The following is a 16111-nucleotide window of genomic DNA, read 5'->3' as shown; positions in this document are numbered from 1 at the left end:
TTAGTCTTCCCTCCACAGCTAAGCCTCTTTGGAGATTCCAAAGGCAACACAACATACCTCTCTCTCTCTCTCTCTCTCTCTCTCTCTCTCTCTCTCTCTCTCTCTCTCTCTCTCTCTCTCTCACACACACACACACACACACACACACACACACACACACACACACGGCTAGTCAGCACACACACACACGGCTAGTCAGCACAACACATGCCTCAGAGGTGTATCTCCTAGGTGAGTCCAAATCCAAGGCAAGTTGATAGAGATTACTTAGCATAGTCTCCTGCCTACCAAATCCTGTCTACCGAATGTGGATTCTGAATATGAAAGCTGTCAGATATAGACACCAACGCTGAATCCCTAGAATGTATTATTACTGGAGGAGACCAGTTTGCCAACTTGCTGCAAGATGATTACATTAGGCCTCATCTATCTTGGATAGATTAGTGGTTCTTATTCTGGATCTATCATTGTATTTCCTATTCTTGGAGCCCTGTCCTGATCCATTTCAAAGGATATGACTAGCAGGTGTTTAGTACCTGGCAATTGTGCCTTTTGAGACAGAACTTGATTTTTCTCAGCACATTCTTTCAGCCAATGGTTAGCAAAGTGGTGATAGCCAAAATGATTCTCTTCTCAGCGTGGACCACAGCCAATGAGTAAGGAAGATTAGGCCTAGCCATTTCTGTGTAAAGGGAGACATCTCTGATGGGCCATCTTTGCTCCTAAGGCCCAAATTGGGCTAGCAACGGCCTTGCAGGGGTGGGGCAAGACTGCATCACGGTTTGGTGACATCCTTCTCCCTACACTGCATATCCACCTCTTCCTTTCACAGATGCTGCTCTCTAACAGATGCATTTTTTTTCCATTTGCTCTTTTCCCACGCAGGTTTCCCAAACAGGAGAGAAATAGGCAGGGCTGGCAGACACAGAGAATAGAGAGAGAAAGGAGGAGGAAGAGTGAGAAAAAGGAGTAGGAGAGAGGACACTAAGGGCTAGTCACACAGCTGCACAATTAGCCACGGAGTAAGAAGGAAAGAAAGAATATACAACAGAAAAAGGTAAAAGCCCAGAGACAAAAGGTAGATGGAATAATTTAAATTAAGAAAAGATTGCTAGAAATAAGCCAGGCTAAGACCAAGATTCAAAGGTAAGAATAAGTCTCCATATATTTATTTGGGAACTAGGAAGCAGACCCCCAAAAAGAAAAAAACAGCAACAACCACACTAAATACTCAGCTTATTTTATTCTTTGTTGTGAAATAATCTTTTTGTACACCATGAAGATGTCTTTTTGCCAAGGTGCCTTCTTACTGTTCTAGTAAAGTGCTGAATGGCCAATAGCCAGGCAGGAGGTACAGGCAGGACTTGTGGACAGAGTAAACTCTGGGAAGAAGAAAGGCAGAGTCACCAGCTGGGCTGAAGGAGCAACACATGCAGGAGGAGAGATAAAAGCCACGAGTCACATGGCAACATGTAGATGAATAGAAATGAGTTGTAAGAGTTGGTGGGACAAGCCTAAGCTAAGGCTGAGTTTTCATAATTAATAATAAATCTCTGTGTCTTTTTGTGTGTGTGAGAGCTGGCAGCCCAAAGAAAAATCTATCTGCAAGTATTTCCTTTTAATGTTTTTGTTTGTTTGTTTGTTTGTTTTTCAAGACAGGGTTTTTCTGTGTAGCTTTGGAGCCTATCCTGGCACTCGCTCTGGAGACCAGGCTGGCCTGGAACTCACAGAGATCTGCCTGCCTCTGCCTCCCGAGTGCTGGGATTAAAGGTGTGCACCACCAACGCCCGGCCTTTTAATGGTTTTCAAAATGCTCTGCAATTGGCTTTGTGGGTGATTTCCAGGCTCTAATTGTTTGTGTGCCACCCAAATTCACCTGTTGAATCCTAATGATGAGGGGACATGAAGAGGAGGAGAAATTAGAGGTGATGAGATGGTGATTTCTTTGATCACGAGTAGAAAGGGTGAGCTTATGGAGAACAGGCCCTAGAAACTTCTTTACCCATGTTGCCATTCGAGGACAGCATGAGAAGACATCTCCAAAAGAAATGAGCCCTCACCAGACACAAACCAGCCAGTGTCTTGACCCTGAACATGCTAGCTTTAGAACTATGATCCATGAATTTCTTCTGTTTAAAATGTGCCCATACCCTTTGATGGACACAATTATTATTTGTCAGTTTGTCTTCTTTCACAGATGCTAGGGATCGAACCCAGGCCCTTGCACATACTGAGCAAGTCCTATACTGCTTAGCTATATCCCAAAAGAAAATAAAATTCACAAGCCAGTTTAATGTGTTTTGTGACAGTAATATAAATAGTCCACATCATAGGTATATATTTCAATCCCTGCTGCACATATTAGACTTTTCTGTCCTTTTCAGAAGTAAGAAAAGGTAGCCGGGCGTTGGTGGTACACGCCTTTAATCCCAGCACTTGGGAGGCAGAGGCAGGTGTATCTCTGTGTGTTCGAGGCCAGCCTGGTCTCTAGAGCGAGTGCCAGGATAGGCTCCAAAGCTACACAGAGAAACCCTGTCTCGAAAAACCAAAAAAAAAAAAAAAGAAAGAAAGAAAGAAAGGGAAGGCAGGAGGGAGGAGAAAGAGAGAAGGAAGGAGAGACTAAAATGGGGGGGTGGGGGTGGCTGCTGAACGCTAATCAAAGTGTTCAAAACAAGTTACCACTCCTGCCCCGACCCTGTACTGTATACTGAACCCAGTGCCTCATGCGTGCTAGGCAAGCGCTCTAACCACTTAGCTACATCCCTAGGCAAAAATAAGTCTTCTGTGTAGGTTTCTAAACCTTAACAAAACAGGCTGGAGAACATTTGCCCATGTAATTGGTGCTATTGCTTCATAAGCTCCTCCTGCTTGTCCCGTGTCCTTTAGCATTCAGCTACTGTGTTGTCATTTTTTACTCCTTTGTCTTTCCCAGTTGCTTTAGTTACTGTTCTATTCCTGTGAGGAGACTCCAGGACTAAGGAAACTCTTTGAAGAAAGTATTTGATTGGGTGCTTGCTTAGTTTTAGAGAGTTAGTCCATAATCATCTTGGTGGGAAGCTAACAGGAAAGGCACTGGAGCAGCAGCTGAGCGCTCACACCTGATCCACAAAAGAGAAAGAGACACTGGGCCTGATGTGGGCTTTTGGTTTGTTTTTGTTATTTGTTTTTTTTTGTAGGGATTTTTTTGTTTTGTTTAGTTTTTGTTTGTTTTTCAATGTAACATTTTTATTGATTCTTTGGGAATTTAACATCATACACCTGGATCACATTTACTTCCCAGTTCTTCCATGTTCACACCTCCCCCCTCGCCGTCTTGCCCTCCCCCACCCAATAAAATAAAAATAGAAAGAAAAAAAGTCCAATTTTTGTTATCTACATACCCACTAGAGCATGGTCAAACTCTTGATAATGGGACTTTGAAACCTCAAAGCCCACTCTGAGCAGCACACCTCCTCCAAGGCCATACCTCCTAACCCTTCTCAAATAGCTCCACTGAGGATCAGGCATTCAAATAAATGAGCCTATGGGAGGGAGCCTTCACTCAAACCACCACCCCAGCCAAATCGGAGGGCTGTGCAAGAAATCCACATCACCAGTCCTGTTACCCACGGAGATTTTCTCTTTAATCTCCCCAATGCGTATTTTTTCACATTTTGTTCAAATTGTCTCTCACGTCTGTCTTCTGTTTTCCAGCTTCATTTTCATCTTTTCTTGGTTTAAAAAGAAAATTCTATCACACTGTTAGCATTTTATAGCAATATTCCCTTCTCATAGCACAACTGTCCCGATATTTTAAACCATTCCTCATAATCCACTAAATAAGTGACCTTAACTTAGTACCCAGCACTAGCAGCTCAGCAAATACTTGTTAGATTAATTATTTTAGAAGAACAAATATACCTTTAATTGTACATCAAGTTCCACACTATAGGGAAAAGATAAAATGCTAACAAAATTGACAGTTTAGACCAAAGAAATAAGAAATATCAAGTGTCTATGTTTCAAGTTTTATCCAAAATCAGTTTTAACTTGATCTAAGACTATCGGTATTTAATTTAGAAGAGACAACTATCATTAAATCTGTGTTCGGCCTGCATAACAGGGTGGGCCCTTTGCTTCTTAAAAATTGCCTTAAAGAACACATTTATTTATGAAATATTGAAACCTCGGTGCCTTGAACTCCACAGATGCATCCACAGTCCATTCTTGTGTGCTCTTGAAGAAAGATCTGAAATTTAAAACATTAACAAGGGAAGTGGGGGGAGGAGGCTTCTTCTGGTAATACTAACCAGCCACAAGTGACCAGAGAAAACTTCCTGCACCAAAGCCACTTGCCGAGAGGTGGGGTTGGGTCATTACTTGCCTGTACGATCACCACTCCCCCAGACAACATATGAACACCAGATGGTTGGCAGGGTTCCACTGAGAAACTGGTGTTTTCATTGTTTGGAACTTGGTTTTGTAGCTTTCTCCGAGCAGTGATTTGATTGCAGCATTAGAAAGTTGGACAGTGTTCCGGTAAATGATTCCACCCTTCCAATGTGGAGCTGGAGTAGGCTTATTAGCCTGTTTTTCCATTAGTATGTCATTCCCACTTTCTTACTCAGAGGTGGATAATTCAGACAAGGTTCATAAAAAGAAAATGTGGGTTTTGTGCTTTGCATTTTTTCCCCACGTTGGGGAACTTGCTACTGAACAATATTTGCCTCACTTTGTTCATGGAGTGTTTACACACAAATTTTCATGGAAAAATTATAACACTAACAAAGTTATTACTAAATAGTTACATGACTCTTGTGTGTTTACTTTCTTAGGTCCTAAGTCACTTTAAAAATTATATATGTATATATTAATATTGACTCATCTCACAATCACATCAATGCTGTGAGGCAAGTACTATTATTTCTATTTTGAGAAACTAAGACATAAGGAGGTCAGGTTACTTACCTAAACCTAGGTATGTAGTAAATGAGGAAACTAGAGTTTTGCCTAGAGTCTGTGTTATTAACCACTTCACCATTCACTAGACTGTTCTAAGTGCCAACCAATCTATCTCACTGTAAGTGTATAATAGCGACAGTCAGTTCTCTGTTACCTATCTAATGCCCCCTCCCTTGTTTTTCTGAGACAGGGTCTCATGCAGCTCAGGTTGGCCTCATGTCAACTATGTAGCTGAGGGTGACCTTGAACTTTAAATCCTCCTGCCAATGTTTCCAAATCTTAGAATTACAAGCAGGTACCACTATGCTGTTTCCTGGTCCTCATTGAGTGAATGGTCTTGCTGTTATTGTGGTACACGTCTTGTCTACTGCAAGCCTGAGATAATGTCACAGGGTATCTCACCATCTGTCAATAAAACTAATATTTGCTGAATCATGGAAAAGTATATTACATATGCAAGCAATAGAGGTTTGATTTCCTGCAGTCTGACTAAGGATGCTCTACTCTTGATAGCCTCCATTATATTAGAGCACACGAGAGGGAGGGAGTGCATGAAATTACAATAAACAAGTGGAATATAAAGTCAAAGTTATGAAAAGCTATAATTGGGATGAATACTGTGATGTAACACACTAAAGTCCATAGGATCACTAGGTCTCAGGGGGTCAACATATGCCTGTCCTCAAGTGAAAGGACATAGAGATACAATAACTGCAAACAAGCATTTGAAGCATGACACTGCCAGAGGACTTCTTAGGCAAGTGAGCAGTTAGAGGCTTTAGAGAATTACCTTAGTCAAAGGCTGGTGAGCTAGCTCAGTGGGTGAAAGTGCTTCCCACCATGCTCAACAGCCTGGGTTTTATCCCAGGGACCAGAATCCCCCAAGACCCACATGGTGAGAAAGGAGAACTGCCCTACACAAGTCATGCTCTGATTTCCACACGTACCATGGGGAGGCTGGGCACACATGCCCAATCCACATACACACATTTAAAATGTGATTTAAAAAATTTAAGAAGGTAACTGTTTAAGTCACTATAAAATGACTTCAAATGCTTAAACTTTGCAAGCACATGAACTAGTAGAGCTGTATTCCCATCACCTGGCTTCCCTGCTCACATGGGCTCACAGCAATGTGTTTCTCCATTTTATTGTTTAATGTTTGTCAGCTTTTGCCCTTGGTGTAGGATTAGACATGTTCCTAACCATTTAGAGCACTGAATTCCTCATCACATTGATTAATTAAAGGAGTCAGGAATCTGGTCAGAGTCGAGCCTGGAGTAATAGTCTTGGGACTTTTGCAGGCACTAATGAGAAGGGAAATACTGGATTTCCTCTGGAATTGAAGCTGTGATTCTGGAAGCTTACATGTTGGAGACCACCATGAAAAAGGACTTGGACTCGGGGTTAGTCAGCACTCAGATATTTATCTTCAGGATATATTTCAACATCTGTATCAAGCTGCACACACACACACACACACACACACACACACACACACTCCATCCCTAAGTCAACAGATGCCAATATTTATTTCAGTTTTTTAACATTCTCCCTTTCTATCCAAAGAGCTCTAAAAAGAGAGAACCATTTAAAGAGAGTTTGTGAGTGAAAACAATGGAGCATTTGAAGAAGGTCCTGAAAAGAATAAGATAGTTTTTTAGAATAGCCCTGAAACAGACTAATCTTTCAGGGCCTCAACCTAGAGGATCCAAGCTGCTCCTTTAAGAAAAAGAAAATATCCTGTACTTTAACACAGAATCCTTGAGGTGGGTAGGAAATGACTCCAACAAATGACTCCAGCAATTAGAAACCAGTGAAGTTTTATGGTGGTAGCTAAGAGGTTCCACTTGTGTCGTTGTGTGACTTCAGAGACTGACCTTTTGGCCCATGAGCCACAGATGGCTCTGAGTGCTTTGGAAAATGAGGCTGACCTGGATTTCCACACTCCTCAAGAGAACAGAATGCAAGTGACCAGCAGTAACACTTTCTTCTCTTCTTTCCAGGTAGTCAAATTTTAGTTGGGCATATGGATCTTCAGCTGGAGCTTCCATTTGTCAGACTACTTTGTAGCAGATGTAGTCATGTGATTTGTACTCATTGTCAGAAAGGAAGAGGTTTGGGTAGCCTTCTGTATCATAAGGAAATTGCTTGAACTCCATCTCTGTGCTTTCTCCTTCTAACTTGATCTGTTTTCAACCAATTAAAAAAAATCCTAGGAACTGAAGAAGTAAGATCAAACGATGTCCCCGAATGACTAACTAAAGGCAGGAAAGCTATCCCATGAACCTGGACTACTTAATAGGAGATTGTTGCTAGACACAGGAAAGAAAAAAATTACATGTGTATTACTTAAGCACTTGTATTTGGGGTCTCTTTTTTTCAGTAGCCCAACACATGTTCTAATACCTTTATTTTCAGCATTTTCAGCCTTAACTACCATCCCCTAACAGATCATTTCCTTCCCATAATTTCCTTAAACTACACTGTTTTAGTTAGGGTTTCTATTGCCATGAAGAGACACCATGGTCATAGCAACTCTTATAAAGGAAAATATTTCATTGTGGCTTACAGAGGTTCAGTCTGTTATCATAACAGTGGTGCAGGCAGCCATGGTGCTGGAGTAGGAACTGAGAGTCCTATATCTTGACACACAGGCAACAGGAAGTGGTCTGTCTTACGGGGCATGGCTTGAGCATATATGATACCTCAAAGCCCACTTTCTCAGTGATACACTTCCGCCAACAAGACCAAACCTACTCCAATAGTGCCATACCTCCTAAAGTGCCATTCCCTTTGGGGAGCATTTTCTTTTAAACCATCACACAATACACTCCCTGTCTCACTATGGTCTTTCAGTCAACTTGTATAAGTTGCTGCAACAATCATGCAATCACTTTCTCTCTGATGACCAAAACAAAACTTTTATCAAACAATACTGAGAAACCATCCCTGCTCAATGGATTTTTCATATCGAGGGAGCCCCTGTGCTGTCAGAATTGGGTTTTACTCATTTCCAAAGCTTCTCCAGTTTGGATTTCATGAATGAAATGTGGTATTGTTCTCCACCATCTGGGAGTCTTTCTCTGCTCACCTAGTCATTCTCATGGGAGTTATAACTTTAGGTGCAACAAATAGGAGGAATGACTATTGAAATTTTTTTCTCCATAAAGTAGATGAAATGTTCCTATTTTTTCTTGCTTTCAAAATTGTGCAGAGCTTAATAAACAAGGACTCAGTTATCTCCAGACCCAGAGTTAGAGAGTGTAATTATCCAGTCTTCAGACTAACTGCACCCTGCTGCTAGCTCTGAGTGAGCCCATGGAGAATCTCCTGGCTCTTTGAGGGCAGGAGGTAAGCCATGTTCACTCAAGAACACCTGTGATTCAGTTCATCTCTCAGTTTCTAGTTACCCTGTTTACTGCTGTCAGTGGAATGCTAGGGATTAAAGCCAGAGCTTCATGAATGCTAGGCAAGTGTTCTACCACTGAACCACATTCCCAGCCTACGGTTATACCATCTATAGTTTAAGTTACCTCTTACTATTATTAAATAATTAATATTATTGATTATTTGGATACATATTTGGATATTATGGTATTTATATATCAATTATTCAAAATAATAATTCATAATTGCTTATATATCATGATGGTTATTTACTTTATTATTTTATTTACTTATTTTATTATTTACTTTATTATTTACCTCTTACTGTGCCTACCTTATTAATTAAACCTACCACAGTTGTGTATATATAGGAGAAAACTCTATATAGGGTTTGGCACTATCAGACCATTGAGGTCTTGAAATATATCCCCTGTAGATAAGGGGGACCACCATATTAATGTAATGAATCCATGAAACTCATGCTTTATTTATTTTCATGTTTACTTCCATGGTTAAGCACAGCTCAGATAAATGCAATGGATGACTTCTAAAGTTAATGTTGAATTCCAAAATCCTACTACATGGAATTTTCCACCATAAACCACATAAGGAAAACTGTCCAAGTTAAGGATAGAAGCCCACTCATGCTTAGTCACCATGGTAATTCCTTCCTGCCTCTAAGTGGCAACTGCATTTCCAATCAGGTGCCAAAATTCCAAGATTTGCCATGAGCAAAGGTTGTGTGTATGAGTGGGCAGGTTGAAAATTGTTTAGTCACCCCAAGACCGGATACTAAAAGCCACTGGTACAATGTACCACAGGCTGGCATATCACTCAGCCAGAGCTTCGCTTTAACTGAGTGGAGGCTCAGTTCACAAAGACTGGCAATAAAAGAGCTGCAAGAAAACCATTATGCAGGTCTGGTTGTAGTCTGAATATTTTTTTTTACTTTTAATTATATCTATCTATCTACCTACCTATTAATTTATTCATGTTGGGGAGTATTACTTGCCACTCTGTGTTTTTGTGTGTCTGACTGTCTCTGTGTGTCTGTGTGTCTGTGTGTCTCTATCTGTGTGTATTTCTCTGGGGATCCATGGCCTTGAACTCAGGTATTCAAGTTTGGTGGCATAGTGCCTTTACCTGCTGAGCCATCTGGCATCAGTCTGTATTTTTTCATTGTTTATGGCTTTCATTATACAGATGCATTTTTATGACTTGCTCATATACATCTCTAAATATAGATTCTTAACAGGAGAATAACATATTTCCCTCTCTGTTCCCCATCACCCTCTCTGGTCCCCCCTATCAGGGCTCTCTTTATGCAACTCATAGTCCTTCAGCTTTCATGTTCTTCTCCATCTCTCTAGATTCCACATGTGAGTTTGTCTTATTTCCCTGAAAATAACATTGTTTCCATCCTCTCTCCAGCTTACAGAACTCCACTGTAAATGTACACACTTTTCATTCATTCATCTGTTGGTGTATGTCTGGGCTGTTCCATATTTTGAATTAATAAATATAGATGTACCTCTACATCATCCCAAAGAAGTAAGGCTCCTGGCCTAGTCTGAATGGTGTTGCTTTATCCGGGACATGAGGATGCTTCTGTCTACCTGCTCTGCACAAAGACGGGGAAGGGATGTGTCGCCCTGGATTTTTCTGTCACTATAACAGGATTCCATAGCATGGATAATTTCAAAGCAATAGACATTTACTTGGCTCACTGTTTCAAAAATTGGGATGTCCAAGAGCAAAGCACTGGCTTTCTCTGTCTCATAATGTGTCAAAAAAGTGATACATAGGGATAGAAAGATTGGAACTCAGCCTTTTATCAGGCCCACTGACATCACAGCCAAACCCATTTGGCTAAAATTACACAAATCTGCTAGGGAGGGTAGAACCCTCTTCATAACAGTTCCACCTCTTAATACTGTCATAACAGTAACCAAATGTCAGCATGAGGAGAGGACAGACAGGAAAAAAGCCTACCAAATGACCCAACAAGATTGTTAAGGAAGCCCAAGTCAGATACTGATGCTGGTCGCTCAAATCCTTACCTCATGAGTTTGCAGACAGAGAAAACTCATGATAAGAGCCCTGGCCATGAGAAAGAGCTCTGCACATTGAGTGGAAAAATAAGAGAAAATGGCCTCAGCAGAAGAATGTCATGGAGAAGACTAAGAAGCACTTGGAAAACATTTCAAATAATGTTTCCCAGGAGATTTAAAAGATAATTAGAAGTTGCAACAACAACAATAACAAAAAATGCTTCCATTAGAATGTATTAGCAAGTAGGAAATGGATAGTACTGATGAATTCTCACAGATTTTAAATATTATTGCAGAAAAAATGAAAACAAAACTGATCAGTAGCAAAATGAACCCTGCAGGAAACCAAACTAATAGGCTGCATGCATTACTTCATGTCTCGGACAAAGTGTAACCAGGGCTATGATGGGATTGCAGCCAGTGTATTAGATAACCTGGGTTGAAATCATAACCCATTTCTCTTTGACTACTGATCTTGTGCTACATCAGGCAGTTTTTAAAGAGGCCCATGCTAGTGGACAAATGATTTCCTTATTGATAACATGAGTTAGCCTTGCCTCTTTTATTGGATTGCCATACATGTTAAATGCACCTTAAACATTTGCAAAATTCTGAGTGTCTGACTTAAAATCCTCACATTTGTAGTTTTAGGGCAAAGGGGAGTGAAAACATCTAGAAAAGGTGTTGGGAAAACAGGACCCTGGAGCTCCTGTGCAGATTTCCTAGACCTAGAAATCGGGGCTAAACATGCTCAGAGTGATAGCCCAGCAAAGCCACAGAGCTGTGCTACAGCTCAGACCCACGGGAGTGGCTAGATAGATAGATAGACCTACCTGCCATGGGTGTGCCACCTGAGAGAACCAGTTGTTCCCATTTGCCTTCTCAGGTGTACTAAGTAGACTAGCAGTAAACACCCAAAGTTGAAACAAAGTGACTACAAAGGCAAAGACTTCTGACCTTGTTCCATTCAAATGGTAGGATGTGCACAATCAAGGTTCTGCTAATTAATACATCCATTCCAGGGGTTCACAGAGGCTACATATCTATATTGGGAAACAGGACTGACCAAGAAATTTGAGTACTTAGATACAACTTTTGGCTGCCTTCATTAATGCCTTACCTGCAACTTGATTGTCTCTTATTTCTTTTTTTTGCCCTGTTTTCTATTTGACTTCCTTGGGCAAACCTGCATGCTGAAGCTCTAAGGGACCTCTGTCAGTCCTCCCCTCCTACTTCTTAGTGTCACTTTGCTTTTGTTCTTTGGGTAATTTTCTCTACATATCTGCTTCTCTGTCCTTATTCCCTCTGAAGCTCAGATTCAAGACTCCATGCTATGCTATGTAACCCATCTGCAGAGAGCCTCTCCCAGCCAGCAAACTTGCTTTTCAACTTTAACATGTCTTTGGAAGTCTCTCTTGTTAAAATGCAGACTCCCAGGCCTCACAGTAGCCCCAGAAAATCAAAAGTTGTGGTAGGTCCTGTGAGTCAGTGTTTGACAAGCCTTCTTGAAGAATCTGAAGCACATTTTCTTTTGAAGAAGTCTACTCTGGCAGTGGATCTGCATTTCTCCCTAGTGTACAAATGGCCTTTGGGAGCCCATTCCACATAAAGGGATATTCTCTCAGCCTAGATACATGGGGTGAGGGCCTAGGCCCTGCTCCAAATGATGCCACAGCCTTTGAAGATCCCCAATGGAAGGTGTCATCCTTCCTGGGGAGCAGAAGGGGGATGGGATAAGGGGCCAGTGGGTCAGGGCAGGAGGGGAGGGAGAGGGAACTGGGATTGACATGTAAAACAAGATTGTTTCTAATTTAAAGAAAAAAAAGAGAAGAGAAGAGAAGAGAAGAGAAGAGAAGAGAAGAGAAGAGAAGAGAAGAGAAGAAAGAAGCACTGACCTATTAAGTAATGCTCTTCCTTCTTGTCAATTCTTCATCTTTAGCTGCTTTCATTTTTTTGTCCTTCCCTTCTTCCTTCCTTGAAACTGACTGGGCCACACAAGTTTCTAGTCTTTTCATTATCCTTTTGTCTCTTCCTGCTCCTCCTCTTCCCCTTCCTCTATGCCCCCCACCTCCCTCCTTTCCCTCCCTTTCCTCCACACTCTTCCATTCCCATTGTCCTCCCTCCCTTCCTCCTTCCCCCTCCCCTGGCATCTCAGGTCATCCAGGAGTATTACACATATCTGATATTCATTATTTCTAAAACAGAAAGGAAGAAAACTGGCTTGTGCTGGATGGCGCGTCCCCTGAGGTTTGGACACATCGACTACAGAACACAGAAGAGCAGAGAGCCAGGAAACCCAGGAGTAAGCACAGCTGGAGTCTGTAAAGTTCTCCCTTCTTTGATTCAGAGAGAAACAAGTAAGCAGTTGCCCTACTGCTCCAGCTGTTCGTTTCTGTTGTCTGGAATGTATAATAAACGGAGTTCTAAAAACCAGCAGTGTGTTGCCTACTTTCTCCTTCACCAAATTTTACTAACTTGGTTGGTGTCTTTCAGGAAACCTTCCCTCATAGACCTTCCATGAAAACAGCTTAGTTATTCTGTGTGATATTCAAATTGTGTAAGTAGACAAAGAAATTTCTTCCAAACCTCTAGCTGCAGAAGTTACAGGGGAAGACCTCACAGTCATTTTGTCCAAAACGAGAAGTTCAAAGAAAATTATTTAGAAGTGTATTGCTTTTTATTGCAATCTATGGCTACTAAAAAGCTGCATATTAATTGAATATAGTCAATGAAACTACACCCAAACTATATCTCCAGAGTCCATTTATTTAGAGAAACCTTAGTAAAATTTTGGGTCTCTAATGGATTCTGTTCACTATACAACTGTTCATCTTAGTGTGTCACATTTTGTAAGTTAAGATTGATAAAAAATCCTGGGGGGGTGGCGGTCACATACCTATCATCCCAGAGATGGGAGGTAGAAGCAGGAGGATGAGGAGTTCAAAACCAGCCTTGCCTAAATAGCAAGTCAAGGGCAGCCTGGGCTATAGGATACCCTGTCTAAAATAATAATAATGAAACAGGAAAGTAAAAATTAATTTTCCTTAAAGTTGAAGCATTTCTCTTAATGAATGTTTTGTTTAAAACATTGGAAAAGTATACATTTCATAAGCATGCTTCCATAGAATAAGAAAACATGGACTTAACATGTAAGCCAACTAGTAAGCACCACAGTTTATTAAAAAAAATGTGGCAAGTAAATTTTAAAAAAATGCTAGTTTGAGTTGGGCAATAGTAGTGCACACCTTTGATCCAAGCATTTGGGAGGCAGAGGTAGGTGATCCCTGTGAGTTTGAATCCAGTTGGGTCTATATAGTGAGATCCAGAACAGGCTGGGCTACACAGAGAAACACTGTCATAAAAAACAGACAAAAAGAAAAGAAAAAAATGCTAGTTCTAGAATCTTCTCGATCCTTCAGCTTCAGTGACCCAAGAAGGGGTACTCCTTTCACTTGAAAAGAAACATATCTTCACCAGCTGTTTTTTTGTTTTTTTTTTTTGAAAACAAACTCCATTTTATTTGAGAACTTGGTCTGCTGAACTTAAATAATTCATAGACAGATAGCTTTCCTAGATATGGGGGGAAGAAAATGTGAGGGGACCCCCTGAGAATCATCTTCCAGGGCCTGCCTTGAAGTCTGGACTTCTCATCAAGGTCCAGCAAACAGAAGGTGCTGAAACTGTCAGGCAACGCCTTGGTAGAAAGAATACCTGACTCCTCATTCTTATTATTCTCCCTTGCCTTTAGAACAACTCTTTGATAGACACCTACATCCCCTTCATCTGTACAAAACTGTGTTAAGAAACACGGTGGGTTGAGAATGGTATTGGGGGGGGGGGATTGTGGCTTCTAGAAAAAGAAGAGCCAAGCAGAGAGAGAGCCAACTGCAGAATGGCTTCAATATGCCCGTCCCAAGTCTGATAAACATCTTTCATATTAAATGCTGGCTGGAAGTACTTCTACATAAGGGAAACAGAGACCCTTTCGTGCTTCAGAAAGGTGAGCAAAAGATCAAAGAGGCCAGGATGGACGTTCCTTGACTGGAATTCTATCAACACAGATGGAAAATGCATTTAAAAAATAAAAATAAATATACTCACAAATAAAAATAAGCCTCTAGGTTTTAAGACTTCTGGTCTGTGTTAGACGGAACATCAGGAGCCAATTAAATTGCTCTCCCCTTCTTGTTTATTCTGAATGATATGTCTTTCCCCTCGATGATTAGACAAGCACTATATCCGTTGTGGTAGGGGTCTGTTCCTTCACTTGGTTAGAACCCTTTCTCCATAGCACAGGAGTTGGAAAAACATTGAAAATCTGCACAGTGTCACATTTAGGAAAACCAGCTAAATATCCATCTTCGGGGTGGATAATATTTTCTTTTGCCCCCAAAAGACATTGGCTGTTGGTTGAATGTCTGGGTCCACACGTCTGTGAACCATGGTACTTCAGCCATTCACAATGAGTCCCTTTTGCATTCACTTAGGCTTTTCACCCCCTCCTGGGCATATAATGGGATATATTCTTCATGTTACGCTTTTAGTTTACTTTTTGCAGGCTTATGCCCATGGGTCAGCTCTGAAAGGATGAAAACTAGACTTGGAGCCTTGTTGTGAAATATGGACTGTAAAGTGACATCAGTCCTTCCCTTTGCTAATTGAGAGCACAACTCAACTTGTCTGTTTCCCATCTGCCCATTGGGGATCATCCACCCATGAAAGACTCTATGTTTGCACATCAGCAAACCTACATTTCTGTCCCTGGGGTGTAGTCCCAGGAGCAGGGTGAACTTTACACACTGGAAAGTTCGTAAAAACCACAAGCCATGTGGTTATTGACTTGTACAACACATGTAATCATTCCTGTACGTGTCATGGGGTGGGTGGAGAAGAAAGGCATTTGCCCCAATGTCCTCTTACATCTGCCCAGAGACAACCCCTGAGTCTCACAGTGTCTAGACAAGCATACAATCCCAAGACAACAGACTCTGTGAAGCATCAGTTTCCCCAAGAATTCCCAGAAGTGAACTCCAGGATCCATTACTGCCTTGTGAACACCCAGCTGATCATCTCCGGTAATGACATATTATCTCAAAGATAAAAAACATCTTTTATCCCATATCCACAGTAAGCCAGAGGCTCGGCTCTGATGTGTTCCATGCCCACTATTTTACTACCACATGCTAATGAATAGATCTTTACTGTGCTGTTCAACCATTGGATTAGATCACATGGGATTAGATCACATGCCACAGCTGTAGTTGGTGGGTCATCTGCCTTGTTAACTCCACTCCATGGATGCTTTCTATTAGTTTCCAGGAGACAGAAGAAAGGAACTCTTCCCTTCATAGGACCAGCACACTTGCCTAGAATTGCCAGGTGTATCCTGTTTGCCTATTAGAGGCTGTTCATATTTGAGTGGTTGTAAGTGTTGAAGACTAAATCTGGCCAACTTCTAGTTCAAAGTCATCCTCAACTATGTAGCAACTTTGAGGCCAGCTTGAGCTACATGAGTCCAGACAGAGAGAGAGAGAGAGAGAGAGAGAGACTAATCTGTAAACCGTAATGCACTATTAAAGAGATAATGCATAAGTTTTTGTTTTATTGAAAATAGATTTTTTTCATACAATATATTCTGACTATGGTTCCCCTCCCCCAGCTCTTCCCAGATCCTTCCCACTGCCCCTCTCATCCAAATCCACACCCTTTCGTTCTCTCTCTCCTTAGAA

At 41.2% G+C, this 16111-nt stretch overlaps 1 long non-coding RNA gene across 1 annotated transcript; it reads left to right on the top strand.

The window, feature by feature from the left end:
• The first annotated feature begins 9071 nt into the window (after positions 1-9071).
• On the top strand, positions 9072-12815 carry LOC118238219. Its single transcript, XR_004767986.1, has 3 exons — positions 9072-9249; positions 12200-12284; positions 12587-12815. It is a non-coding gene; the product is annotated as an uncharacterized LOC118238219 (long non-coding RNA).
• Positions 12816-16111: the final 3296 nt, after the last annotated feature.

The sequence above is a fragment of the Cricetulus griseus genome, chromosome 2, assembly GCF_003668045.3.
Source record: "Cricetulus griseus strain 17A/GY chromosome 2, alternate assembly CriGri-PICRH-1.0, whole genome shotgun sequence".
In the NCBI taxonomy this organism is placed as follows: domain Eukaryota; kingdom Metazoa; phylum Chordata; class Mammalia; order Rodentia; family Cricetidae; genus Cricetulus; species Cricetulus griseus.
The sequence above is the reverse complement of the archived record's forward strand: the minus strand, read 5'-3'. Positions and strand labels throughout refer to the sequence as shown.